This window comes from Acomys russatus, chromosome 13 (genome assembly GCF_903995435.1).
Source record: "Acomys russatus chromosome 13, mAcoRus1.1, whole genome shotgun sequence".
In the NCBI taxonomy this organism is placed as follows: Eukaryota; Metazoa; Chordata; class Mammalia; order Rodentia; family Muridae; genus Acomys; species Acomys russatus.
In genome coordinates, this window is record NC_067149.1 from 58,729,066 (window position 1) to 58,756,567 (window position 27,502).

The 27,502-nt window shown below is 44.9% G+C and overlaps 1 protein-coding gene and 1 pseudogene across 3 annotated transcripts in view; one reads left to right on the forward strand and one right to left on the reverse strand.

Annotated features, from left to right (window-relative positions):
- The window catches only part of LOC127197728 (60S ribosomal protein L18-like), a 36,952-nt pseudogene extending 10,684 nt beyond the window's left edge, over nucleotides 1-26,268 (forward strand).
- Nucleotides 1-27,502, reverse strand: part of Grin2b (glutamate ionotropic receptor NMDA type subunit 2B) — a 454,116-nt gene that overhangs the window by 371,031 nt on the left and 55,583 nt on the right. The gene's annotated exons all lie outside the window — the stretch shown is intronic.

Below are 27,502 nucleotides of genomic sequence, written 5' to 3' on the forward strand. Positions count from 1 at the left end.
GCTGGTTTTGTTAAGTGCTGGTCATGACTGACTGATGACTGACTGACTGCAAAGAACCCTTGGAAATGGAGGAATGAATAGGTGGCTCTCTGCTCTCCAGGATGAAAGTGTCTTCCTCCCAAGGTCAATAATGTTTCTGAGGGGGTGTTTGGGACTACTGACTTAGAATCCTCTCAAGCAAAACTCCAGCGTTCTTGACCATCCACTGTCACAAATACACTTTCCTAGTAATTCTCATATGCAGGGTATGAGAGGTAAGACTAGCATGATAGTCCCTGGGGGGTGTTTCTTGGCCTCCCCTCTTCTCGATGTCTGTCTGCTTAGCCTCAGGCAACTCTCCAACAGCTGCCTGGTGATGTGAGTGCAGGCCATCTCTGGCTCAGAGACTATAGTTTGATAGGGAGAGTTCCTCTGGACTCTCAGCTTGGGCTGAGTACCAAGCTTGAGTTCTGACCCCTTTAGCCAGGTCATGGGACTACACTGACCTTCTAGCACCAGCAAAGGCCACTAGGGAAGTGGAGGTCTCTGTCTTTCTTGCATGTGTATTTTAGCCTCATGATTCCTCATAATCTCATGGAAATTAGATGTTTTCCAGGAAAAATCCTTTTATCCAGCATTTTAATGTGTGTATATCAATGTCTTAGATTGAGCATCTGTATTGCCTATGTTTCCAAAAATGAAATAGCATTTCCTTATATTTCTGTCGTTTATTATACTTCCTTTTGTGCCTGGAAAATGTCCACATATTTACAAGCAGTCACATCTGCATTGTCTGATCACAAAGGACACTTTCCCATCTCTCCCCAGCTCCTTGCAACAGTCAGCCAATTTCAAAGGTAACTTTTGAATTCCAGGAGTGACAGGCTTAAGAAAGGCAATGGCCCTACTTGATAACACAGAAGTGACCGACTACATCCACCAAAAGGTTAGTTTTCGTGGGGCCTGTTACAGGTAGTTAATGTGGGTTTGTGCTGTGTCTGTGTGTCTGTGTGTGTGTGTATTTAAATAAATAAACACTGTCTCGGGAAATTTAAATATCGTACACATCGCCTAAAGAGATATTCATGGTCAATGATAGGTTAAATGTATTTTTTCTTTTCAAGAAAAAAGGAATTATTTTATTCTGAATTTTAAGAAACATTGAAAAAAGAAAACCCATTGATTATGAATCATTATTTTTACATTCGAAAAAGATGCTTTTTGAAATTCATTTATTTATTTTTTTACCAAGTCAGGAGAGCATCTTCACCCACCTACTCCCTGCTCCCGTTATTTTGAACTCACGGTGTTTGGCTCAATGCATCTTCCTTCCTAAATACCTGAGCCCCATTAGAAAGGCCCTTCTCCTCTGGAGCAGCATGAGTGTGCACTGTGAGGCACACTTATCAACCACTTTAGAGCACCAGTGCAGCTCAGGGATGCCTGGTAAGTAGCAGAGTGACAAGGTTCCTAGGATTCTGTGTACACACTGTCAGCACAAACAGTTCACACTCGGTCGCATAAGCAAGTTTCAGACATTGACACAAATGCACTTGCTTCTTTCTCTTGCCTTCCTCACAATGGTCTAAGCCAATGATCCTTGGGCAGAAGAAAGGGTGACATATTAGAACTTCAAATTCCATAGCATAAGCAGGCCATGCTAGACACAATGTCACTTGAAGTAGATTTGAGGGTTCTTATATGTATAAAGGTCCAGCTGGGAACCAGGGCTAGCTGTGAGAGCAATCAGGGCTGACACAATTAGCTCTACCCACCTGTGTGACCTTGCCTTTGTTAAGGACTACTTGCACCTAATGCACAGAAGTCAAAAAACATTATTACTACCCAAAGGTTAGTAGTCACAGTGTTAGGAAGAGGTGCCATGGCACTCGTGACTAGAGAGCATGTGGGTGACATGGCAGGTAATATGAGCTCTGTCCTTCAGTTCAGCAGTCCTTCCTGGTCAGGCTCCTCCACGTGTTAAAGAAAGGCATCAAGTGGAGGTATTATAACAGACCCAGACCCAGCTGATTTGACTGATGCCTGGCTGAATGCATCACAAAACATACTGCATCCAGAGTCCTAAAAGCCAACACTTTATTTATTCTGAAATTGTAAGAGAGAATAGTAATATTCAGGGGGTGGGGAAAAAGAAAGGACCTAACAGTGCAAACAAATACCTACAAGTGATATAGATTAGTGTGCAAGTAAAAAGCTATGAGGAAGAGTAGGTGCTAGGAGTACATGACAAAGCAATAGCAGAAGTACCAGAAAAGCAAAAAGGAAGCCTAATTTGAAAGCATCAGCCATCATGTTAAAAGCTGCTTGCTCACATTGCCAAGGAGGTAGAGCAAGGGGAGCACTCCTCCATTGTTGGCGGTAGTGCAAACGTGTACAGCCACTGTGGAAATCAATATTTAGTTCCTGAGAAAATTGGGAATAGATCTACCTTAAGACTCAGCCAAGATACCAACCATTCTTGGGCATATAGCTAAAGGACACTCCAAATGTCCTACCACTGTGGCTTTATTCACAGTAACCAGAAACTGGAAACAACCTAGATGTTCCTCAACTGAAGGATGGATAAAGAAAATGTCATCTGTTTGCACCATGGAGTATTACTCAGCTGTTAAAAACCAAAATGACATAAAAATTTTGCAGACAAATGAATAGATTAGAAAAAGATCATCCTAAGTGAGATAAGCCAGAGGCAGAACAATAAATATGGTATGTACTCACTTAAGGAGATATTAGCTATTAAGTAGAGGATAATCATGCTATAATCCACAGACCCAGAGAGGTTAGGTAAAAAAGGGGAGCTCAAGGGGTTACACATGGACCTCCCTGGGAAGGGGAAATAGAATTGATTTTGCAGGTGGGCTGGGGGAGGTAGGGACAGGAGCAGGGAGGATCGATTGAGAAAGAGAGTGTGCAGGGAGAGACAGCTGAAATTGGAGGACACTGTGGAAGCCGAGTACAGTGGAAACTTTCTAGAATCTATGGGGGTGACCCTAATGAGGACTCCTAGTAGTGGGGGATACAGAGTCTGAAGTGGCTATCTTTTGTAGCCAATCAAGGTCCCAGTATGGGACTGGGTTGTATTCAGTCAAATTGTTGGTGGAGGTGGGTCCCATGGAGATTACTAAGCAACACAGGATGATGCTAGGACAGAGGGTCACTCTCCAAAAATTTGACCCCGGGGTCGCATTGTTGAGGACAACATCCACATAGCTCATTGAACGTAAAGAGGTCAAGCTGGTGCCTGCATGGAGTCCTCACCTCTATGTTCTAGTTTCTTTGGCATGGGAAGGTACTCTGCAGGCTACAGGAAGAGAAAACTGGACACTAACTCAGCCACAAAACCTTCGACCTACAATCTGTCCTATCCGCAAAACATGCTGGGGTAATGGTGGCACAGAACTTGTGGGAGTGGTCAACCAATGCGCATGTACCTGAGGCCCATGCCACGAGAGGGAGCCCATGCCTGACACTACTTGGATGACCAGGAACCAGAGACTGGATAGCCCAGAGACCTAGGGTAGAACCAAACACCAGTGGTCTAAAACAAAACAAAGCAAAACAGTCAACAAAATGATTCCTCATGATATTCTGTTATACTCGTTGTCATCCGAGAGGCTTCCTCGGGCACCAGTTGGGAACAGGTGCAGAGATCCAAGCTGGACATTAAGCAAAGAAAGCCTAAATTAGAGGCCTTCATTGGATATCTCCCTTTGGGGATCAGGGAACCCCAGAGAAAAGGGGGAGAAAAGATTGTAGAAGCCAGAGGGTGTGGCCGACACGAGGAGATGACGGCCTACCGAATCGACTAAACAGGGCTCACATGGGGCTCAAAGAAACTGAAACAGCAAGCATGAGGCCTGTGTGGATCTGCACCAGGTCTTGGGTATGTGTTATGGTTGTTAGCTTGTGGTCCAGTCTCTTCCTTATTGAGTTGCCTTGTCCAGCCTCAATAGGAGGCCTCCTGCCTTGTCTTACTGCATCTTGCTTTGTCACATTTGGCTGTCATCTCTTGGAGGCCTGCTCTTTTCTTAAGTGAAACAGAGGGAGAGTGGATCTAGAGAAGAGGGGAGGTGGGGGAGGAGGAGCTGCGAGGCGTGGAGGGAGAGGAAACTGTGGTCTGGATGTATTTTATGAGAAAAGAATATATTTTCAATGAAAAAAAAAAAGCCTCTCATGTCTAAAAAGATTGATGTACTGTCTGAGCTGAATAAACAGTAAAGAAATACCACCTGTTAGAATATCCGCCTAAATCAACTAAAATGTTGACTTGGGAAGCAGAGGGCAGGAGGGCATTTTCTTGTTCTACCTCAGAACGCTGTTCTCCATGTTTAAAAGCTCAGCAAACTGAGATTTTTTTTTTCCTATAAAAATTTAAACACAGCCAAGCCACTTCTCAAACTAGTTATGCCACTGCTGACAACTATAACAGTGGGCCTGGGCTTAGGGCCTTACGACTCTTAAATGCGTCCTAAGTGTTCCTGGAGCGCTGGAAGCAGTGCACACTGCAGCTGGAGAATGTGCTTCATGCCCTTCCCTGAAGATCTTCAGAGTCTCACAAAACTCGCAGGGTCGCACACATCAACGCCCTCCAGTTTCTTCCTGAGGACACATATCACATCTTACTAGTGTCTCGGTGCTATGCAGAGATGGAGGCTGAGCCAATTTGTATAAAATTAAAAATTTTTTTAAAGCAACTAAGAGCACTGGCTGCTGTTCCACAGGACTCAGATTCAATTCCCAGCACCCACATGGTAGCTGACAACCATCTATAACTCTAGTCCCAGAGGGACCTGTCACCCTCTTCTGGCCTTCAAGAGCCCTAAATGCACATGGTACATAGACATAAATTCTGGCAAACACCAAAACACATAAAGTAAAACAAAAAAATTAATTACTTTAAAATAATAATTTAGGCATGGCTATGATTTTGCTTTGCCAGTGGCAGCCTGCATCTCCCAGGGCTGTGCAACCACCTCACTCAAAATTAATTCCTTCATATAAGTACCCCCCTCTTCTCTGTTACTGTGCTGGCCCAGGCTTTTATCTCTTCTGGTTGAACTACTTGGAGGCCTCTGAATGAACTCTGCCACCAGCTCTGAATACTCTTGGTGACCCTCCTGCACATGTCTCAAAACAGTTTTCCTCTTGAAAATTTCTCAAGGAAATTTGATGCTATTTGTTTCACTGTTTCTTGAAATAGTATCTTTCTAGAGTCCAGGTTGGTTTGGAACTCAGGTTGCTCTGGGATTTGGTGCTGGGATTACAAGGAGGCACAGCCATGCCAGATCCAGCGAAATCTTTATTTGAATAAAATGCGTGTCTCTTTGTGCCATTCCTAGGCTTAAAACAATCTCAGCTGATTATCAAAGCTCTCAGGCTACAGTTCAAACTAACCTTTTGGCATGACAGAAAACACTGTGGTCTTTGGGATTTCCATCTTTCATGGCATTTTACTTTCATCCTGTAGCCCCGCCCCCTTGGGAACCCATTTATTCCAGTTGTATTTCTCTTTACTTGAAGATTTGCCATGTTTGTCCGTACCTCTGTTAACTCCATGAGTGAATGCTCATGCTGAAAGGTGGATGAGAGTCCTTCCCTCCTCTCTCATTCTGCCATTGAATTACTTACTGTTTAGGATGATGATGATGGTGATGATGATGATGATTTATTTGTTTATTTATTATATTAAAAGTCTTTTTTTTTTGTTCCTAGCGCTGGCTGCACATTGCTCTGTGTCTTCATGAGACCCAGTAGACACTTCTAGTATAATGCCTGACTGTCTAGTGAGACTTGTCTGTCCCTTATAGAAAACAATGATACCCATTTGCTTTTGTACTCCTGACAGTAGGCACGGAATACATAAGAAAAATTAAAGGCTAATGAGCATAAAGAAAAATATTTTTGAATAAAGGAATGCATAAGTGAATGATCATTCCAGGTGTTCAGTCACAAGAGACCACCAAAGGGTCAGTGTCAGGCCTGGAGTGCAAGGCCTTGTGGGGAGCTGAGAAGTAGAACTTGCAGAAGTAGGGAGCATATAAGCCGAGAAGATAACACTGATCCCTCCCCTCCAACTCTTGTGCAGCGTGTGTCAGTATTTATTATGCTGCCGTCAGTTCTCTCTGGTTTTCTGCTCACCCTAGGCAACAGATTGAAGTGTCTCTTTCTTCCTTTCCAGAGAGTCGTGAAGGGAAGGTAATTTCTCCTCATCCCAGGTTGTCATGAATCCCCATCTAGACCCTAGGCCTTCCCTCCATCCCAGAATATACACAGGCACCCCAGAATGAGAGCTCATTGTGGGGGATCTCCTACAAGCCATTGCCCATCAGTCACAGAGCCTGGTCTATTGCAAAAGGTGACGGAGTCATGGATACCTTCACCCCTCACCCCCACCCCTCCCACACCCCACCCCACCCAGGAAGATATGTAAGGATCCCTTCACATCACATTCTTTCAATCTCCTCCCATATTTTTTCCATTTCCTCACCCTATTTCTTCCATGAAAACAAAAACTCTTTTTAGCTGGAAAGCAGCAGGCTTGACTGCTCAAGCCATCAGCGTAGCGAAGCTCTGCCACACGGGCTGGTGCAGAGAGACAGCGATGAAGAAGTCCAGGCAGGAATGAACCCAGCCTTCTGTGACCCACTACTCCTTTGCCTTCTGTGGCCAGCCTCGGACAGGAAGGTGATGCTGCCCTACGAAGGCACCTGGCCACAGTCAGCTGGGCAGTACCCCAACCAAGGGAGCACTGGGTACTCATTGCGGGGAGCTGACGCTGCAGCGGCTCCACGGAAGGCTGACATTCACCGTGGGTGTAATTTATCATCTGCATACAGTGATTGATGACCAAGAGGGTCTGTCATCGCTCTGAGAAACGGAGCTAAAGAAAGAGGAGACAGGCTGACATGAAAGAAGAATGGAGGATAAAGGGGAGGGGCACGTGACACGAGGACCAAAGGGAATCACTTTTCAAATGTTTAGCAGTTGGAGGAAACGATGCACGAACAACATTATAAGGAGTTAATATTCCTGTCAGAACTACAAATTTAATATGAACGCACAGGGTCTACGAGAGGCACCGTTGCCCCACTTCCTGTACAGAGCTCTGTACTCTGGCACGGAGTAAGGAGGTGGCCTGGATCTGTCTGAACTCCAAGTGGCCTCTGCGGCAGCCAAAATATATGCAGGACAGAAGGAACATGGCCTTGGGGTTTAGAGGTGCTGAGTTCCAACTGCAGGCTCTGATCTCAGCCTGGGAAACAGCAGCCGGCCCCCAGCTTTCGTGTAGTTTCTGTCCATATTTATTACGCTTTGCACAATTGTTCTTGGCTTCTGCTCGCCCCGGGCATTATATCAAAATGCCATCTTTTGCCTTTCTGAAGAGTCCCTTGCTCTCCAAGTCTTTAATCTTTATGAAGAATCTATGAGGTAGCTGATGTCTTCAATGTCTGTGTGTCTGTCGTCTGTTTGACACAGGGTCTCACCATACAGGCCAGAAGGGCCTATGTAGCTCTGTCTGGCCCTGAACTCTAGATCCACCTGCCCCAGATTCTAGAGTGCTGAGCTTACAGGCATGTATCACCACATCCAGTCCATTTAATATGTATGCAATCTGGAATATGCATTTCCCACCTATGACATGGAAGTGAATCTAACTGCCTACACAGATGTGCTTGGGGAGATGCTACCGCCTGTGCACATGTTGAGCTACACAGTCAACTTTTGGTGCTTCTCAACCTGGTGAAGCAAGTAGCCAGAGAGGAGGCTGGAGAGACAGCTCAACCAATATGTCCACGGGACAAGCATGAGGACCTGAGTTTGAGTCTCAGGCCCCCACATAAAATGCAAAAAGGATGGCATGCATCTGTAACTCCAGGAATAAGACTGCGGAGTGGAGACAGGTTGATCCCTGGAACTCACTGGCCAGCCATACTAGCCAACCTCCACATTCAATGGAAGATGCTGTGTCAAAAACCAAGGTGCAAAGTAATCCACTGGCTACCATGCACATGCACACATGTGCACGTACCTGCATGCACATATGCAGATACCTATATGAACATGCACATACCATACATACATACATACATACATACATACATACATACATACATACACAAGAAAAGAGTGAGAGGAGTTGGAGGAGTGGAGGTGTGCATTACAAATCCCTACGGTCACCTTCTGCCTCTGTACAGAGGAATAAGTAAGCTAGACTTGTAGCTCTGTGCCAACTCTGTGCCCCAGTGGGCTGGTCATATCTCACCTCACTCCTCACAGACAGAAATGAGAGCTCTCCCTCTGACATGGGGCCTGCATGGAGAATCTTCCCATGTCTTTGCTGCTTTGAGTCACCTTTACCACAGTTCTTTTTCCTGGCTGCAACAAAACGCTTATGCAAGCACGGGATGACGTTATCGTTAGAGCACAGCCATTGTCCACGTGTGGCAGCTCCCACTGTAACCCAGAGGGCTGAGTTGGGAGAATTTCTGTTGACATTGTAGTAATTCTAGGCTACACAGTAAACTACAGGCCAGCTAAGCCCGTCCAGTGAGTCCCTGCCTCAAATAAACCAGCAAACAAGAACAAAAGCCTAATTGCAAAGGCTGTACTCAAAATCCCAATGCCTTCCCTGCGTTAAGCCCAGCATTCAGCCTGTCGCACCCACAGCATGGATGAAGTAAAATGATGGACAAGAGGATTTCTAAGTGGTGTCCCTTTCAAGCCACAGCTGCTCCCAGGAGGGGCTCCAACCCTAATGCTGGAAGCTAAGACCAGCATCACGAAAGGTAATGGGTTGCTGGGGCCAATGTCTGAATAGAACCCAGTGAGTCATTCCTTGCCTTTGGCCTCTAGTCTAACGTCTCAGGATTGAATACGTGTCAACCCTCTGCTAGTCTGCAGTGTGCCACTTGCAAATAGGTTTTTTTTTTTTTTAATAGGCTTTTATTTAAGATGTTGCTGGTTTGGGAGGGGTGAATATACAAGCAAAGGAGTTGACACTTGTTCCTCTGTTTCCAGTGGCATAGCATCCAGAGTTTTCACACAACTGGATCACCTACCTTGACCCAGGACCAGCTGAGGTAAACATCTCAGGGACCATCCCGTGCACTGTGGGAACTTAGACAATGCCTCTCTTCAAATATGACTCGTGTCTATAAATTAGGCTAACAGACAAGGTGCCGTGGTATATACCTGTCATTCCAGCATGCAGGATTGTGAGGGGTGGGGTGGGGTGGGGTGTAGAGTTTTGGTGAGAATGTCAGGGCAGCCTAGGCTAAAGGCTGGTAAGTGAGACCCTGATTCAAACATCAAAGACAGGGTCTACTCGATTCACAGGTCAGTCATAACAATGGGATGAGTGAGCTGGGTTAAAATGTTTAGGAACTTACTTGATACACAGTGAGCAACCATCACGCTTGCATTTCTTTACCTGTTTCCTGATGCCCGGTCTCTCATAGAGATCCCTGTTGAAGCTCGCTCCTTAGATATCAGCAGTTAACAACAAGCCCTAAGCAGGAGGCTGAACCCCAGCCAGAGTCTACAGAAATGGATCAACTTAGAACTAGTGCCCTGTGCCTAGCTGTCCGCACTCCCCACCCCATGCACACATACACAACCTTACCCTCTTAAATGCAGAAAAGCACTTAAATAAAGAGCCCATGTCCCTGGGCGACCTTTTACATGTTATTGGATGGCTCTGTGTCTCACCCTTCCAAGCTGCTTGTCGGTGCCTGAGTGTATGTTCCACACCCATGCACATGTGAAAGTATTCACTGCGGGGTGGGGTGGGGAGTGGGGTGGGTGTTGATAACAATTTAAATGTAAAAGAAGACACAGAGCTCTGAAGGACACTCTGTGGGGAGCACTCGAGGGCACTGGAGAGGGAGGCACTGAAGGATCTGTGTGATCAAACACATTGTATAAATGTATGGAACTTTCAAAGAATAAATAAAAATATTACTTTAAAATCCACGCTTCACTGTCTTACAAGATACAGAGGCCAGTGTAACCTGCACAGTTCCTGGCATTTGTCTGTAGCACAGCACTTCATTAAGTTCTAATTTGAGTCTAAGCCACTGCACGGCTTCCTTCTCCACTGGGTTTCAGGCCTGCTAGTTGCGCCCATGGGTATCACCCACTCCCGGCCACAGGCAGACCAAAAGGATCTGCTGATCCTCTTCTCTATTTTAAGCTGCACCTCCTGGGGGCTGCTTCTGGCCATTCCAGGAAAGTCAGGCATCTTTGTCAAAGATGCAACATTGAGGCTTCCAGTACTTGGGCACAGAAAGTCCAACAAGACTTTCAGCACCAATGGGACTTTTATCTGCTGTGTCCAGTCCAGCAGCTGCACTTGGCTACTGAGCATCTGAGATGTATTTCAGTGACTTAGAACCAGAATTTTTATTATTTCACCTAGGTTTTATTTCATTTCATTTTAATGTCCTTAAACATAAAAGAGCTATCTTTGACCAGTGGTGACAGCATGGGACAGTGAAGCCTTCGAGATACCTCCAGTTAGAGCCCCTGTGCTGGCAATGCACCCCAAGCAATGTGTCTAAGCCTTTCAACTGTGTGTTTGGCTCTCTACCTGGCCTTTGCATGCCTATCAAAACTGGCCTGTTAGCATGCACACACACACACACATACACGCACACGGAGGGAGGGAGGGAGAGAGAGAGAGAGAGGCAGACAGGCAGACACACAGACAGACAGACAGACAGACAGACAGACAGACAGACAGAGAAAAACAGAGAAGAGAGAGAACAAACTCACTCAGTGGCCATTTCCAATCACTGAGAAACTATAAAAACTGTTCAAATGCAAGGGGCTAGAGAAATGGCTCAGAGAGTAAGAGGAAAACTGTGCAAATACAAGGACCTAACTTCAGATTCCCAGCACTCACATTGAAAATCTGGACATGGCTGTGCACATGTCTGCAATCCCACTTTTTGGAGCAGGGGTGCAAATAAGAGGACCATGGAGGCTTGCTTATTACCCGCTTAGCTTCAGGGTTAATAAGAGACATTGTCTGTAGGGAGTCCTGTGGAAGAAGATTGGGGGAAAGGAGAAAAGGACCTGGAGGTGACAGGAGCTCCACAAGAAGACCAACAGAGCCAACCAACCAGGGCCCGTAGGAGCCTGCTGAGACTGAAGCAACAACCAAGGACTGTGCATGGCCTGGACCTAGGCCCCCTACACAGGTGTAGCTGGTGGGCAGCTCTGGCTTCATGTGGGTCCTCTAGTAACGGGAGCAGGGGCTGTCTCCAACATGGATTCTGTTGCCTGTTTTTGATCACTTCCCCCTGGGCTGGACTGCCTTGCCAGGCCTCAGGGGAAGAGGACACGCTCATTTCTGATACAATTCGATGAGCTGGGGTAGATGGGAAGGAGGCTCCCCTTTTCTGAGGACTAGGGGGAAGGGAATTGGGGAGAAGGAGGGAGAAAGAGAGGGGCTAGGAAGGGAGGAGGGATGGGGCTACAACCAGAATGTAAAGCGAATAAACAAATTTTTTAAAAAAGAAAAAAATAAGAGACATTGTCTCAAGAGGATAAGGTGGATAGTGATAGAGTGGGAAACCCAATGTCTTCCTCAGGCCTCTATATATATGACACATATGTACACACACACACACACACACACACACACACACACACACACACAGAGCAGAGTCAGCACTTGTCCTCCAGTCACTATATTTGAGGAATGTTCATAAATTGGCAATATCCTTTCACCAGCCCCAGTGGTTTCCATACAGACGATTGTCATGAAGGATACTTTGGCCAAGGAGAGAGAGCTTAGAGCACCAACTAAAAATCTTATGCACTGACCCAAGATGAAGGCCAAGGAGCCGTCTCTTCAAATTAGATTCTTGCCATTTCCATTTCTCTGAGTCAAAGATTCCACAAGAATTATCTTACTTCACGATATTTTTTATCTTAATCTTGCCAAGATCAGATTCCAAGAAGCAATAAAGAATATTAAGTTAGCTTTCATTTTCAATCAGTAAGTTTGTTAGGTTTGAAATCATAAACAAATTATCTTGTTTGCCTGAGACTGGCCCTACAAAAAAAAGAGATTCATCCTCCCATTTGAAAAGAGAACCTTCCCTTCATCCTTTGACTTTTATTCCAGCACGTAAAGTGAGTTGCACAGATTATACTCAGTAAGTTGTTCCAGACAAAAACAAAACAAAACAAACAAAAAAATCTTGGCATAAGTACAAAACAGCTACAGATGGAAAAGCAGAGACACCCATTGTCTTACTTACTTTCTTAGTGATGTGACAAAACACCATGACCAAGGCAGTTTATAGAAGAAAGCATTCAATTTGGGACTCACAGATCCATAGGGTTAGAGTCTGTGACCATCACGCAGGGAACATGGCAGCAGGCAGGGCAGGCGAGCATGCTGCTGGAGCAGAAGCTGAGAGCTCACATCTTGATCCACAATCAGGAGGCAGAGAGAGCTAACTTGGAATATCATGGACTTTTGAAGCCTCTTAACCTGCCCCCAGTGACACCTCTCCTCCAAGAAGGCTACACCCCTCAATCCTTCCAAAACAGTTCTATTAACTAGGGACCAAGTATAAGAACACATGAGCCTATGGGGGCCATTATCATTCAAAACTACACCCGCTTGTTGATGAACAGCTACCAAATCGTTACTGCATGTCAGGATGGCACAGAGAACAACGGGGCACCGATGAGTTCTTAGACTAATTCGTAACAACCACCATATCAAAGTTACATGAGACACAAAAGATGCTTGGAACCACACACACAAAGGAGCAACACCTGCCACAGGGAAAAGTCAAGAAAGCATCCAGAGTGGTGGCTCACATCCATAATCCCAGCCCACTGGAGTCTGACACAGGACTGTCATGAGTTGACGATCAGGCTGAGCTACAGTGTGAAACTCTGCCTCAAAAACAAATAAACAAAAACCAGAAGAAAGGGAAGGAAGAGAAGGAAAGAGAACAGGATGGAAAGGAGGGAGAAGGAGAGGGAGGGAGGGAGGGAAGGAGGGAGGAAGGGAAGGTGGGCCAGAAAAGACTTCACTAGAGGTTTTTGCCAGAGGTATCTTGTAAGTAGGAACCTTGACAAAGAAACAGCAACATGCAAAGCAATGAATGATAGCAACATGAACATCCAAAGAAAAACAGGAAGAGGATGGAAGCAAAGAGGAAGGATGTTTCTTCTACAACAGGGAGAGAGCAGGGACACTAGTTCTGTCTTCATTTTGCAGCCTCTGGTGCTCTCAGTTCCTCTCAGCACCCTTGGTCCTCTTCCAACGCATGCCACCAGTGCAAACATACAATGGCCCTCCTGCCACACACCACCATAAGAAAGCTGTAAACTGAGACCCCCAAATAAAACCCACTGATCTCGCTTCAACGAAGTCCCAGCAAACCCACTACAGTTGTAGGTTTACTGTGGTGGTAAGCCATTGCTACCCACTCAGTAACAGTGTAAACGTTTTAGAGGAATTGGAGCCACATTAGCATAGGCTAGTTGTGCAGCCACATGGTGCAGTATTTAAAAGAAAAGAAAAGAGAGTTAATTTAATGAGAGGCATGTCAAAAGGCAAAAAGTGACCACAAAGCACTGAATGACTCAGAAGAAAACAGAGACCATGAGGACCAAGGTAGGTATGGAACTATTTCTGCACCAATTCTGCCATTAGATTTAAAAACTATTGGCCATCTGGACTGTGCTTAAGAAGGCCTTTATCAGTGATGTACCACAGGGAGACTCGCAAACGGTGCTGGACCACGGAGACAAGGTATATGAGCAGCCATCTGTATACTTTCAACTGAGCAATGTTATTGAGCGACTCCAGGAAACTTGGAATTGTATATGCAGGTGGACTGGGGCTATAACTTCTTTGCTGATACAGTGGTAACAGATACTTCACACATCCATGTGGCCCTAGGATATGTTTTTCTTTTTTCCTGGAGTTGACACTAGCTCTCAAGTTCATTGACTGAGAGAGGCTCAGTGACAGCCTCACCAAGCACTCCCTGAATAGCAAGGCCCGTATGTACACGATGCTATAGGGACTTAGAGAAGTACCAGGCCTGGAGTATTTCCCAGCACCATCTCCCCATTGACTGCTTCTTCCCACCCTCCAATATTAAACAGCTTGAATGCCTTGGGAAAGAAAGAAAGAAAGACAGAAAGAAAGAAAGACAGAAAGAAAGAAAGAAAGAAAGAAAGAAAGAAAGAAAGAAAGAAAGCGTTTAAGCCAGGTGTGGTGGTACATGCCTGTAATCCCAGCTCTCGGGAGGCAGATGCTGGTGGATTGCTGTGAGATTGAGACTAGCCTTGTCTACAAAGCGAGTCCAGGACAGCCAAGGCTACACAGAGAAACCCTGTCTCAAAGGACGGGGGAAAAAAAGAAGTACATGTAAGAAGGGCTGCTTACCCCAAGGTATAGAAAGAAGTTAGGTTACTCATAGAAAATGGATAAAACTGTTATGTCCAAAACTAGCCCATAATTTGTGGATGAATAACATTTGTCAAGATATGTCATTCTATGTGACAGTTTTGAAATATCCGAAGATGCACATCTCTGCTTTCTCATTATTCTACATGCTATATTTAAAAAAAAAAAACAGAGGGTTTTTTTTCCTAGTTTTTTTTTTCCCTATCCTCTGATAAACTAGGTCACCTCACCAGGAATTTTGGACACACTGGGTGGATTTTTCCCAAATAAAGACATCACAGTGGTCAGTTGGCAATATCAAGGATAGAACTGAAGTCCCCAGAAGCTGGAACCACGTAGGGCAGCAGTGTGACTAAGGCAGCAGGCTTGATGTCATACATGCATCACCTGTAGCTCTCAATATCTCCTCTGTCCCTTCTCTGTGTGTGCATTTTTTTTTTTTAAAGAGACAAGGTTCTTTACATCCTGGACCTCAGTTTCCTGAACTGTCAAAGAGAAATAGTAGTGCCTCCTGGGATTTCTAGAAAGTGTGTGGAAAATAGCATTCACTAATTCTTACTTCAGGAGCTGGGGAGGCAGCTCCGACAGTACAGTGCTTACTGCACATGTCCAAGGAACTCCCCAGAATCCATGTAAAAGCTGGGCGTGGAGCTGCGAAGATGGCCAAGCCAATAAAGGAGTTCCTTCCCTAGGTCCCACATGGGAAAAGGAAAGAACCAACTCCCTCTCAGCTGTCCTCCACACAAGCACCATGACGTGAGCGCATAAAGCTCCCCAACACACACACACAATAAATGACTAGTTTTAAATAAAGCTTATTTCAGTTAAATATGATAATGCCCAATGGCATGCATTTATTCATTAGAAAGTGTTTCAGGTCCTGAAATCTAGATGTGAAATGTCCCACAGGGTTCCTAAAAGTTCTGATGTCTGATGGTTCACTTAATTGCCACCACTGTTCATACCCACCCTGTTCCCTCTCCTTGGCTGTGTATTTCAAACTGCACAAGACATTACGTAGGGTAAAGAAATGCAAACACCTAACTGTTTGCTTTCTCCCCTGAAACCTTGTAAATAACTACTCATAGCATGCTTCTTGTGAACTTGTGGTCTCCTCTTGAAATGTGAGTCTTGAATAATTGTGATTGTCAAACATTGAGAAAGAACTTTCTTTTTTTTTTAATTTATTTTTTTATTTTTATTAATTTATTCTTGTTACATCTCAATGTTTATCCCATCCCTTGTATCCTCCCATTCCTCCCCCTTCCCCCATTTTCCCATTATTCCCCTCCCCTATGACTGTTCCTGAGGGGGATTACCTCCCCCTGTATATTCTCATAGGGTATCAAGTCTCTTCTTGGCTACCTGCTGTCCTTCCTCTGAGTGCCACCAGGTCTCCCCCTCCAGGGGACATGGTCAAATGTGAGGCACCATAGTACATGAGAAAGTCTTATCACACTCTCCACTCAACTGTGGAGAATATTCTGACCATTGGCTAGATCTGGGAAGGGGCTTAAAGTTTACCTCCTGTATTGTCCTTGGCTGGTGCCTTAGAGTGGGACCCCTGGGCCCAAATCTGCCTATCATATTGTTCTACTTGTAGATTTCTAGGACCCTCTGTATCCTTTTATTTTGCTATTCTCCCATGCGTCTCTCATTTAGAGTCCCTCAAGACCCAGCTATTTCACTCCTTGGAATATACCCAGAAGATGCTCCAGCACACAACAAGAAAATTTGCTCAACCATGTTCATAGCAGCCTTATTCATAATAGCCAGAACATGGAAATAGCCTAAGTGTCCCTCAATAGAAGAGTGGATAAAGAAACTGTGGTACATATACACTATGGAATACTACTCAGCTATTAAAAACAAGGAATTCCCGAAATTTGTGGATAAATGGATTGAGCTAGAAATGATCATAATGAGTGAGTTAACCCAGAAGCAGAAAGAATCAAATGGTATATACTCACTTATATCTGCATACTAGCCCAAGGGGCATGTCCCACGAAAGCCTTCACTTACCAGGAAACTGGAACAGAGGGGAAGACATCCTATTGGGACTCTAAATGAGAAAGAACTTTCTTGTCCCTCCGTCTCAGGGCCTCTTTTTCTAGCAATAAGCTTGAACTTGCCTTCTCCAGGCTTTTCCTCCCTTCCCAGGACAGTTTGACCAGCTAGCTTACCTTGACTTGTTTGCTTTGCTTTTCTTCAGGGAATACAGAGCTGTAGCGCCAGCCTTGGGTCTTTTTTTGTTTTTGTTTTTGTTTTTTGAGAGAGGGGGAGGATTCGGGACAAGGTTTCTCTGTGTAGCCTTGGCTATCCTGGACTCACTCAGTAGACCACGAACTCACAGAGATTCGCCTGCCTCTCTTTCCCTAAGGGCTGGGATTACAGGCATGAGCCACCATGCTCAGCTGCCTTGGAGCCTCTAAATCTCTCTTCAGAGAGATTGCCAGGATGGGGCTGAATTCTTTCCATCTATGTGTGTGTCCCAGAAATTTCTACAGTCTTCTGATTGTTTTCAATATATCATCACATGAAAGATCAAGCCTTCCATTAAATATGAATGTAGACCTGGCTTTTGTTACCCCTCATCTTCTGAACTCAAATTGTGCCATTTAGTGGCCTTTTAAATCTAGTTTAGAGTTTATGGGTCTAGGAATAACCATATATAATCCATCTAAGAGGAAAATAAGATAAAGAAAAGTTTAAAAACTCCTATTTTTCAAGGGTCACCATTCTCGCCTCTCTTGATCATCTGTTGCATGTCAGGTTCTTTAGCCTAGAAACCTCCTCGTAAGAGGCTTTTGGTGGGTAGGTGACTAGATTACACTAGTGAGGGACACCTGGGTCAGATGTGAAAGACAGAAGAGGACGATGCCACTGTGTTCCAGGTGCGTATGACAAAGATAGTCACTTTGCCAGTGACTTGTGCATCTCCCTACAGTCACACACTGGCCTCACTGTAGTCCCTCACTTACCCACTTCCTGAATAAGACTTGTCTTCTTTCACCCCTCTCAAAGCTTCCAAGGGTTTCCCAGAGTTCAAATCCCTGTTCAAAATACCCATGGTGGCTTCTGTCAGTTTTAACATGCTCATCTGTTCCATGCCTCCCAAGGGCACCAGGGCATTCAAAATCATACTTTATGGCCCATGTTCTTGAGCCATTCTCCTCAACGGTGCAGGATTCAGGGATTTATTTTGATATTTAAGTGATCATTAAAATGAAAAGACAAAAAAGGATGAGGATGACCTGTTAGGAAGAGAAGAGCTTCAGTAGGATGGAGATAGGGGTAAAATCACTTACATTTATCATATACACGTAGAGACTTCCAAAGAATACGATGACACCAAAACAGGGAAAGGACACTTTAAATCCGTGTATGGGTTAAAATACACAAGTTAGAGAAAACACCTCTTGGAGAAGGCCACTTCATGTCACATTCTCAGCACTGAAGGAGATGCCTATAGCCTCTCTGTGCCTTGGGTGAGTCATTTCCCACCTTTCTGTGTCACTGGATCTGTGTAGCTGAGCTCCTTCTGCATCCCTCTTCCAGAGTGTGTTTTACTCACTTCTCGGCCTTTCAGCTAAGCTCAGATGTACAAGGCAATTTAGATGGAACAGTAACATCCAAGAGGTTCAAAGTTGGCACGTTCTCTAGTAATGGCTGAGGTAGGGTTTAATCAAGTGAGCGTTTCCATGTACATTATATCTTATCTACTAGAATGCCAGATCCTCCATGACAGGGAGGGCACCACATCTAGCCAGTTAGGCATTCCACCCTGTATGCTTACAACAGTGTCTGGCCTGTATTAAGTGCTGAGTATGTACATTATGTACTTAACTGAGGAGGTTTTGGGTAGCTGGGTATTGAGGAGTGGTCCAGAGCACGAGCAACAAAGAGCTTACAGTGCATAAAATGAGTGTCATTTAATAGACATTGTTGACATATAGAAATCATGTAGAATAGAGCTTAAAGCTTATTAAATACACATAGATGTTAAAACTGTGTAAATTTGGCTAGTTTACTTTGTCTCTAAGCCTTAGGTTCTGCCAGAAAAATTGAGAACACTACTTAGACTTACTTTGTAAGGTCTTAAGACTAGGGTGAAAAAAAATCAAGAGACGTGGGAAGGCAGAGCACTCAACAAGGTGCCCTGCACATAGCAAGCGCTGCATAAATACCTGCTATTATCATTGCCAGTGCTCACTAGATTTGAGTAGTCTGAAATATGCTCAGGCTATCCAACTAGATGGAGTCTAATTCAATCTTCCCTCAATGGTTCAGGGAGCACTAAAGTACTTCAGCAGGGTCATTTACCATAGAAACTGCATCTCCAGCTCATTAGCCAGAATGGCGGGTAGCAGGGTGCCCCTGCTTGTCCTAGTGCAGGCCCTCACTGACACAAGGAATGATGGCTAGGAAAAAAAAAAGAAAAGAAAAGAAAAGAAAGAAAAAAGGTTTGGGCCACATGGCAGTCTTCTCACCAGAGTTGCCATCTGGGTTAGGATTGCAAGGTTAGCAGCAAGGAGCACAGAGCTAATGCAATAATACATTCTGACTGTAAAGAAAGAAACTGATGCCATAGCTCATGAAATCTTACCCTTTACATGAAATGCAAACTGGCATGTGTGTAAGGCACATCGCAGAGGCTAAAAGCTGATGGAAGGCAAATGACAATTATCAGTGCTAATGTACGGAGGCAGAGGAATGCCTGCTGTGAAGCCCTTGGCATCCATGGTAAGCCCTGTTTTATTTAACATTTTAGTTAATGGCCTGGAAGAGGGATAAACAGAAGACTGAAGACAGATGCTGGAGTGGACATCTGTTGGCTTTGTCTGTTGAGCATCACACCTCCGGTGGGGGTCCAGTTCTAACAAGAGACACAACTCTTCATCCGTGACTAGCATCTACATAGGACTGTCACAAAAGGAGTCCAACTTCCATCTCTTTACAGAGAATGACCCATGCTGGGCCAAAAAGTTACTCTAGCTGTGAAATTTGCCATCTCAAGCACACATTCACTAAGAGCGTTTCCTGTTTGAGGTATTTTGATGCTAATTATTGGCTTGCAAGATCTAGTTAGTTACTGCCCTGAACCTTGCCTCTCTGATTGGCTGAATAAAATACAAAAGGGAAGGAAGGGGCTTTGAGCCCAGAGAATCTTGGGAGAGAGAGGCAGACTGGACAGAGGACACAGAAGGAAGAGAGTCACCATGAGATAAGAAAAGAGCTTTGTGGGCCCAGGGGAGGAACTCTGAAGTTCCTTGCGGAAAGAGATGGCCAAAATGAGCAACCTTAGCAAGTATTTGGGGATTATGAATTGGAGGTAGCTGAAATAGAAATTATTAGAAGCAGATGGCATGAGAGGGAGAGTAGGAGATACTGGAGGGCAGCTTCTTAGGAGGTAATATCTGCCTCACCCAGGTGAAAGTAGGCTATTCTGAAATACATCAGGTATCTGTGTCGTTATTGATTGTACAAGAGAGTTAGATAGTACTGCCATAATAATTATAAGCCTAATAATAAACATTTATTAGGCCATACCTTAAACTAACAGCAACAGCTCCCACACCACAATCTTAAACCAATGTTATCTTTGAAGGAAAAAAAGTCATTTAAAGCCATTTTGTATGGAAATAGGTAGATAGATAGACAGATATCAACTCTAAAAGAGACATAGTTTCTAAACCTATGTAAGTACATTTATCCTACCCTGAGCAATATCCAAACACTCTGTAGTCTTTAAAATTAGAGTGTGGTGGTTTGAATAAAAATAATCCCCATAAGCCAAGTGCAGTGACACATGTCTGTAATCCTAGCACTCAGGGAGGAAGAGGGAGGTGGATCTCTGAGTTCAAGGTCAGACTGGTTTACAAAGCAAGTCCAAAACAGCAAGGCTACATAGAGAAACCGTTTCTCGAAAACAAAACCAAAACCAAAAATGGCCCTCATGGAGAATAGGCCATGTACCTCGAAAACAAAAACAAAACCAAAAATGGCCCTCATGGAGAATAGGCCATGTACCTCGCCCCCAGGCAACACAGTAGAGCAGGCCTTAATGGCAAAGACAGCCCTGAGGGTGAGAGAGCAGGAGAGCAGGTCCCACCACTCATTTGCTGCCTCTGCCGTCATGAGAGTGGGAGAGCAAGCCTTGCCCTGTACTGGCTATAGCATTCCAGAGATGGCCCTGTACCTTGCCTGGACAACACAGTGGATCTGACCCTGATGGCGAAGGAACAGGTAAGTCAGCCCCAAGGGCATAAGAACAGACCTGATCCTGCCTCCTTCCAAAGGTGGCATTGTATGGCCTAGCTAGAGCAGTGCTACAGAGCTCGCCCTGGGGGTGTGGATAAGGGAGAGCCAGCAGGCTGACTAGCTGTGCTACTGCCCAGGCCGCCCAGACCCAGGGCTCTGAGTTGGCTCACACCAAAATCTATATCATATGCAAATAGTTGGGACAAATGAAAGGGCCAGTCTTCCTGTTCCAAAGCTGCAGGATCTCCTTGACACAGGGCAACAACAGGATAACCAGGAGGAGTCTGGATGAGGATCCAATATTGATGGTGTCCCAGAAGCCAGAGACCTCAAACCAGACCAATGACTTATGACAGTGAACATTTGCAAGTGAATGTGTGGACAGAAGGAAATACTGATATATGGTGGACACACACTGTGACATACTACAGCTTCCACAATAAAATGTTTTCTATGCTTTGTTTAGTGGTGGTGGTGGTGGGGTGCTAGTGAACATTCATGTGTGTGTGTGTGTGTGTGTGTGTGTGTGTGTGTGTGTGTGTGTGTTTTAGGGTGGAGGTTGTAAGGGTGAAGGTGAATATGAGGAGATGAGTGGCACTGTGGATCATGATGTGAAACTCACAAAGAGTCAATAAGTTTTTTTAAGTGGGCCCCACGGGCCCACAGGGAGTGGCACTATTAGGAGGTGTGGCCTAGTTGGAGTAGGTGTGGTCTTGTTGGAAGAAGTGTTGGAAGAAGTAGGGGCAGGCTTTGAGGTTTCAGATGCTCAAGCCAGGCCCGGTGTCTCACACTCTCTTCCTCCTGCCTGTCAATCCAGATGTAGAACTCTCAGCTCCTTCTCCAGCACCATGTCTGCCTGTGAGCTGCCATGCTTCCCGCCATGATGATAATGAACTAAATCTCTGAACTTTAAGCCAGATCCAGTTAAATGCTTTTCTTTATAAGAGTTTCTGTGGTCACAGTGTCTCTTTATATCAAAACCAACTCTAAGACATAGAGAAACACTGTATATAAAGAAAACTATTTTTTTTTAATTACTATTTAGATTTGACTTGAAAAACACTGCTATGGGCATTTTCAGGGTGTGTGGGGCAAGGGTAAGGATTTTCATAGTTACACAACAGAATTAATGCCAAGAAGCCAGAGGATCCGACACAGGACTGCAGTGAGCTGAGACACCATTTTTTTAAGCACTGTATTTTTTTAAGGCAGAACCTTGGTATGTTGTTCAACCCATCCCCACTCTTTATGGCAGCTTCCAAAGAGGCTGGGACTATAGGTGTTCACCAGGTTGAGGTACTTTCAAAACCATCTTAAGTTCTCTGTTGCATAAACTCTAACACATCACATACCAACCAGGGGCATGGGTTTTAAATGACCTCTGCAGTACATTGCCTGGAGTATAAGGCACATGTTTTCTTTAAAGGAAAACTTGCAAGAGAGTAAACCCTGTGGAGTTTGGAGAAATGTACTAAAGATGAGTGAGGTTATCCAAGGAGGTGGGATGAGTGTTTGAGACACACTAGTCTTGATTCCAATAGCCCTGCCCTCTTGGGAGGAACATAGGTTGAAGGGGTCAAGAGCCGCTCTGAGGGCTGAAGACTGCTGATTACAAAAACCTCAGCTCCTCCTGTTCAGAAGAAGACAGGAAGACTCAAGTTGAGGCCAACTTCTCAGCCCTTTGGGGAGCTATCACTGAACAAACGTCTCCAACTGGCTCTGGGACAACTCAACTCCTCTACTTTGCAGGCCAGGAGGAGAACACTTCTTTCCAACTATGACAATGGCTGTTCTCTTGCAGGAAGGATTTGGAAAGAACTTTTTTCTCAGTATTGGATAGAATAAATATCCATCTCCTAGCCTATGAATAACAGAAACCATACCCTTTTTCTATTCTCTCAATCTCTATAAACAGTGCCAGTAGGGAAACCAGCCTGTGCCGCGGAATGGCTAATGCTTTGAAAAGCTCTGAAGTATCCACTGCGCACATTGTGAAAGGGGTGGATAGCAATAGATACATCACACCCTACAAGAGATACCTAGAATCATACCAATTATGGTCTGACAGAAAACAAATGGCAACTACAAATGGAGAAATTGAGAGCTTAATGAAGAGATTATTTAAAAGGATGTGAGCAGTTTGGGTGAAACCACCACGGAGAAATGAAACACCACAGACAAGCCAAAGTCAGAGCTGCTACCACCAGGGCCCCTGCGTTAATGCCTTCTCCATGCACTGCGATCAAATACCTGACAGAGGAGGAGAGTTAAGGGAAGAAAGCTTTGTTTCTGGGTCATGGTTTAAGGGGACATAGTTCCTCATATCCAGGAGGGTGAGTCAGCTGGTCACAATGCATCCACAACCAAGAAGCAGAGAGAGGTTAACTTACATGTTCAGCTCTGTTTCTCTTTTTTCTTCAGTCTGGGACCAGAGCCCAGGGGCTCATGTTCCTCACTCAAGGTGAGTTTTCCTTGTTCATTCTATAAACAAACCCATAAAGATACCCAGACATCCATGATAATTCTAAATCCTGTCAGGTTGACAATCAAGATGAGCCTTTACACACACACACACACACACACACACACACACACACACACACACACACACACACACACACACACCCGCCCCTGCCCCAAAGGAGGAAAGGTGAGGGAGCTGAAAGAATTGGCTCTGAGAAAGGGATCAGCCCAGAGGTACTGTGACTTGGGAGGCAAAGTTAGACGTTCCACATGCACAGCACATTAGAGAAGCAGGAAACTGGGGGAACAGACATGCACCCTAGTCCTCCTGACGGCTCTCTGCAGCCAGGCATTCCTCTGGCTAGTCTAGTCACATGATATGGAGTGTTGACCTGAGCTGGAGAGTTCAGTCTCAAAAATGGAGACACACATGAGGAATGGGAGAGAGATCTGACTCCATATCTACATTACTCCATCTCTCACAGCACAGCAAACTTGCACAGTCTTCCACAGGTCGTGGGACTCAGTTCAGTTTTGTTTTGGGTTTCCAGTGGTCAGGGTTGAACTCAGGGCTGTGTGTGCTAGGCAAGCACACTTCACTAAGCCATATCCCTAAGACCTTTTAAAAGCAAATTTTAAAGTTTGAGACACAGACTTGCTAAGTTACCCAGACAGGCCTTGAACATGTGATCTTCCTGCCTTAGCCTCCCTCCTGGGTGGCTAAAGACCTGAGTAGCATTCTTTTTTTTTTTTTTTTTTAACTCTCATTTCTGAGTCAGATACTTCATCTTTACTAAGCATCAGACTACATTTTCCTTCATCTCTATACTTACACAATAAGGGTGCTGTCTTCCTGTTTCCCGCCATTTACTACCCCTAGTCATAAACATGGAAAAACCTTCATAGACTGTAATCATAAGAGCAGACAGCAACCATGCTGACTGCCCCCAAATATGTCAAAGGACAGAGGAAGTCTGCGGTGTAGCAAGTGAAGGGTAGAACTCAAGATACCCCTAAGTGTGCACTTGCAGCAAAAACTGCCCCTATACTAAGTAGTGTTTTAAAAATGCTTGAAACAATGGGCCCACTTCTGACTCAGGGACTGACCTCCACTTTGTCTGACTCCACTTTGGGGCCAGCTCCTGGCACCTTTGTGCCCCCGATTAAGCCAAAGGCCTCCCATAGAAACTTGACCCAGGACGCTAGTTCCCACAAAGTCCTGCTATATAGAGCAGGACAGAGCAAGGAGAACAAGAAGAAACTGGGGATTCATTTAGGACTCAGAAGAGGCTCTAGCAAATCGGAGCTGTTATGTCATGAAAGAACTGCAGAAGAAAGTAGGTCAGCTGTCAGAAAGCCCAAGATGTTCGCTGACAGCATCTTCAAAGGGTGGCTGCCTCTGATTTCCACCATTTTGAAAAGGACCATGTGTCCGGCTCAGCAGGTCAGACCCATCCTCCCTCTGCTGTGCTTTTTTGCTGAGTGTGACACCCAGAGATGCTTTATGGGCAAACTCAAGACATCCCTCTCTCCCACATTAGCCTCACACTGATGGGAGGGACCACTAACATTCTGAAGGTCCCTCTCAGCCTTAAAACCAACTCACCCCAGTAATCTTGGGCCACTTTTTATTCCTGACCATTAAAGAGCAAGCATTCTGAAACCATTTCCATGGCCTTTAAAGCTATTAATAATGAGATTCTGACGAGCTGGTTCAAAGTCAGCATTAATGACCTGTTGATGACTTTAATGATTCTTACAATACATACTGTGGAGGACCTATTGTTGAAATAGAGAGTGACTGGTTCTTATATCAATCCATTAACTCTTCTCTCCTCATTCTTTCTAGACCAAAATATTTCTCTTCCTTTCTATTCGAAAAGTTAATGGCTAAAGAAAATAACAGAGGTGCACAAAAGACTATGCGTCAGTGACTGACAGCCAGAAGAGGCAACAGAAAGAGGCAGGAACACACAGGAGATTCGAAGACAAAGCCCAAGGCCTGTATGTATGATGCTATGGTTTAGAGGATGACAAATCCATCAGAAGCATACTTGGAGGGTGGACAGGAATGGGCAGCAGGAAAATTCAAACAATGAGAAAGCTGTAGACAGGAGGCAGAATCAGGCTAGGGAACTTCTGGGGTTATCACCTTGAAGGAGACTTTCTAACACAGGAATACATACTCAATTTAAAGAAAAATGCAGCACTCAGCCCTTATTTGTGCATATTACTTCCAAGTTCATCTTTTCCCTGCTTATTGCTTAGTTGCAGGGCAAGTGGCCCTTATTTTCTATGCCTTTAAGCTGCCATCCACAAGCGGAGAATGAATTCCTTTCCTCTCTGGGAGCAAAAACTGTTACCCTCTTGGCTAGATGATCCTTCTCCATCCAGCAGCCTGTATTCAGAGGCCACCTGGAACAAGAATTATCTTGCTTCATCTCCTCCCTGCCACCACCCTACCCCTCAGGCAATAGCCAGATAAGAGTGGAGGAAGAGGTCCAACATTTAAGAGCAGAAAGAGCCTTTCTGGACCTGGCAGAGCAGAGGGTGCCATCGTGGGTGTTGACATTCGTCATAAGGACCGAAAGGTTCGGCACGAGGAGCCCAAGAGCCAGGACATCTCGCTGCAGCTGCTAGTCAAGCTGTACAGGTGTCCAGCCAGAATCACCCTCTCCACCTTCAACCAGGCCGTGCTGAAAAGGTTCTTTATGAATTGCACTAATGGGCCACCTCTGTCCCTGTCACACATGATCCAAAAGATGAAGCTTCCTGGACAAGAGAACAAAGAGCTGTGGTTGTGGGGTCAATCACAAAAGATGTGAAGGTTCTGGAAGTGCCCGAGCTGAAGGTGTGTGCCCTGTGGGTGAGCAGCCACGCCCGAAGTCATATCCTCTAGGCTGGGTGTAAGACCCTCACCTCCGACCAGCTGGCCCCGGAGTCTCCCAAAGGCTGAGGCACCATGCTCCTGTCTTGTCCTTGGAGGGGCCAAGAGGTGCACTGGCCCCAAACAACCATACCAAACCCTATGTCTGCTCCAAGGACTGGAAGTCTAGCATGCCAGAGGCCAATGGGCCAGCCAAAGCTACAAAAACTAACCCTTGATCTTACTGTTATTTAAAAAGCTTTGGTGTTAGAAAACAATCAACCAACCAAACAAATAAACAGAAGGAGCAAAGTAAGTCTATAAGTCAACAATCAAAGGCCTTTGCCTCCTACTTGACTCTGCCTGTATTTTATTTATTTATTTATTTATTTATTTATTTATTTATTTATTTGTGTGTGTGTGTGTGTGTGTGTGTGTGTCTGCCTCCCCAGCATAAGTATTGCAAATACAGACCATATTGCCTGCTTTGTTATTGCTGCTGCTGCTGTTTTATATGGTTTCTGGGAATCAGACTGAGGTCCTAACACTTCCATAGCAAGCACTTTTATGACTGGGCTACCTCTCCAACCTGTGTATTTAAAAACATAAATCCATATAAAAGTCATTTGAAGAGGCCTGGATATATGGAAATTCACAAGCTTGGATATATAGCTGAAAACATTTGCATGAAAGATAAAATAAGACTGAAAATAATACCACAATAGTGGAACAAACCACCAAGCCTGGGAGCCCGGAAGAGGATGTTGAGTATAGATAGCTCCTGAGGAGAAAGCCCAGAACTGGCAGGATTGGAACGGCGGGATCCATCCGTGGTCTCAGGCACGGATCTGAGAACTTGTTAAGGAAGCATACTACACGTGTTTGCTCTTTTATCACGGTGCATCCGATCCTTCCCCCTGACAGCATCATATTTCAGGTTTTAAAAATCTCCAAGGAGAACTGCTATTCGGGGTTTAATGTTGCACCTCAAGGAAGCTCTTGCAACAGAGCTGGCTTTCCCCTCCCTATAAAATGTCAGATAGTAAATACTTTACACTTGTGAGCTGTTTGGGCCACGTTTCTATGTCAGATATTCAGCTTTGTCCTTGGAGCTCAAAAGCAACCACAGGTAACATATCAACAGATAGATATTGCATACCAATAAGAGCTTTATTTACAAAAACAAATATCAAACATGTCTGCATACACAGTTGTCCAAATCCTGCCCTAGAGTGTATTCCAATGAGCCAACAACCACACTTTCCCAGGGTTTATACTAAGAAAGCAGATGCCGTGGGCATAAAAGATATAATTTAGTAAGAAAACATCTGGATATAATAAAAGGTTGGAGGGGATGAACTTGAATCAATGGATTCTTCTAAAAGGGCAACGTAAACCAGGCAAGTGGGCACATTTCTGTGACCCCTGCATCAGGATGGCTAAAGAGGGAGGACCCTGAGTTTACA